The 2,972-nt window shown below is 34.1% G+C and overlaps 1 pseudogene; it reads left to right on the forward strand.

Moving 5' to 3' along the window:
* The first annotated feature begins 2,395 nt into the window (after window positions 1-2,395).
* Window positions 2,396-2,514, forward strand: LOC111736364 (annotated as a pseudogene).
* Window positions 2,515-2,972: the final 458 nt, after the last annotated feature.

Below are 2,972 nucleotides of genomic sequence, written 5' to 3' on the forward strand. Positions count from 1 at the left end.
CACTAAAAAAACTTTTAAAGTAGCAACAAAATATTATTATAATAAGTACCAAAAGAATTAGCTAAAAATTTCGAAGGTGGCTACCTTTGGCAAACCAGTAATTGAGAACAGTCAGAATAATTAATTAGCCCCGTAGACCATCTGACTCAAAATTAAGACTATAACTTTAATAAAAAAATTTAAAACTAATTTATTTAAATAAAACACATTTTAAGACACTGTAAACCATGTACATTTCCTTATGTTTTTGTTATGATCTCCGTTTTTCAGTGATTAATCATGTGAGCCTGACCTCAGTGGAAGCAGAAGTAAAGATATGAAGGATGGGGTACCTCTGACAGAAGATTTTGAGGTATAAAGTAGTGAAATAGAATGTGGCACCTTTTGAATAAAAAATCAAAGTGAAGTTATTTGAGTGTGGTCAGTTCATTCTTTTTATTCAAGTATTTATTTTACTTTGAATTTTACTTTTTAAATTAGTACACAGTAAAATTGCCTTTTCTGGTTATAATCTACTAGAATCTCTGTAAACAGGATATTTCAGGTTTTTAGTCAAAGACCTACAATAAATTTGATGGGGAAGAACTAGAATACAAATAGGGAATTTGGGGGAGAATAAACATATCACTTATGAAATCTACCTGTGGTAGATATTACCTGTGTTCACCAATATCTGATTCTCCTTTTCTTCTTGGCACCAAAAAGACCGACTCAACACCTTACAATTGGATTATAGGCATATTATAGCCATAGATAAGTTATGGCCATTGAGTTGCAAGAAGTGATGTGTATCATTGCCTTGCTGAAGCATCTAATTGCTAGTGAAAGACTCTAGAACATTTTCTTCACCAGTCTCATCAATTAAGGAGGCCATACGTGTTAAATGGTGAAGCTGTAGGATTACAGAGCTCTCATTAGCCTAGATGTCCTACTACTTACTAGAGCACGGTTTCCCCAGAACTCTGCATTAGAAAGAAACAATTTTTTATGTATGTTAAATCACTGAATTTGGAGGTTGTTTATCACTGCAACATAATTTAGCTTATCCTTACTAAGTTACCGCCTATTTAACTTTTTACTATGTTAAAAAGGATTTGGGATCTTTGAGAGCTGTGAGGATACCCTACAACAAAGGATCCATGCAATTTATGCCCATCGCTTCCACCACTAATTTCCAAAGGATGAACATTCTTATCTTCATTATTATTATTTTTTTAAATGTGAAGCACATGCTCATTTTTCCTATTCTCAGTAATTTTCCAATGTGAAAATCTAGAGATTTAATTTGGTTGCTTTGTCTTCTGCCTTAATTTTTTAAAAAATTATTTTATTAAAAAAATTAAAGATTATTTTTAGGATAGCTTAGGTTTACATTAAAATTTGGTTTACATTAAGGATTTCCCATATAACCCCTGTTCCCACACATGCATGGCCTCTTCCATTAACAACATAACTTACCAGCATGGTACTTTTTTTTTAGGAAAGATGAACCTATATTACCATATCAGAATCATCAAAAATTAATTGTTTACTTTAGGATTCACTCTTGAAGTTGCACATTCTGTGGGTTTGGATAACTGTATAATGATATATATCCAACAATATCATACAGAGTATTTTCACTGTCCTAACAATCTTCTGTGCTCTGCCTATTTTATCTCTCTTTCCTCCCCGACCTTTGGAAACCACTGATCTTTTTGTTTCCATTGTTTTGTCTTCTAGAATGTCTTATGATTGGAATCATACAGTTGGCAGCAATCTCAGATTGGCTTCTTTCACTTAGTAATATGCATTTAAGTTTCCTCTATGTCTTTTCATGGCTTTTTAGCACTGATTTCCTGCTTTTCTCTCCTTTTGTAACATAGGAACCTATTGTTTGTACTACAAAATTCAAGTTGCTGCAGTTTGAAATTCAGCATTCTGTCCAGCCTCATAGAGTGAGATTTCATTAACTTCATCTAGTTCAACTTTCCAGCCTTTTAAAGTCTATCGATTTCATCATTAGTCCCAGAGAAATCAAGATCTTCTCTAGTTGGTTTAATTAAGAGTTTGGATCTTTCTTATATCTTCTCTATTCATTTGATACCTCAAAGACTTGTCTTCTCCATTTTCCAAATTCTTCATACAGAAACCCTTGAACCGCTTTTTGCTAGGCATTCAAGTGTGCGCCAAGCCCTCACATGCTGGATTCATGCAGCACTTTTTACTGATTGATAGATTACTTTATCAGTTTTCTTTTTCACTTCTTAATTTGTCTGATTTCTTCACATTGTGCCAAATTTCTGCTTTAGACTTGAGGAACTCAATGTTTCCTATTCTACTGTTTTTTTTTTTTTTTTTTTTTCTAGTCAACTTTTATCAGATACAAGTCTATATTCAAAGTTACCATATTCAAGTCTACGGACAGGCCACCCTGATCAAGCCCAATCCCGTCTGATCTCGGAAGCTAAGCAGGGTCAGGCCTGGTTAGTACTTGGATGGGAGACCACCTAGGAAGACCAAGTGCTGTAGGCATAAAAAATAAAAACTAAGGGATTGTAAGCTGACAAGGTCCTTGCAATCTGTGAGGTCAACCAAGGGTTGCCTCGCCATAAACAAACAAACAAACAAACCATATTTGCTTGAGATTATTTTTTTATCTAGAGATGTGCGACTAGACATATGCACATTTGGGAGTGTAGTTATTCACACTGGGGTCAAGTGACGGAAAATAACATAATCTTTGCCTTTGGGGTCCCAGGTTTACTACGAGTTAACAAATTCCAGAATCTTCCTGAATGTGTTTGCTGTATTATTAGAGTCAGCTTAGGAATCTGATAAAAATGATTTAAAACATTTAATATTCTGGGCTTCCTGATTGAGAAGACTTATTTTAAATATAATAGTGCAACCGTAAATGAAGAACTCAAATATAGCTACCATCTTTCCTTGAGCCCGATCACTTAGTGAACTAACAATTAATGTAAGGATAA

Source organism: Pteropus vampyrus, unplaced genomic scaffold, assembly GCF_000151845.1.
Source record: "Pteropus vampyrus isolate Shadow unplaced genomic scaffold, Pvam_2.0 Scaffold19, whole genome shotgun sequence".
Lineage (NCBI taxonomy): Eukaryota > Metazoa > Chordata > Mammalia > Chiroptera > Pteropodidae > Pteropus > Pteropus vampyrus.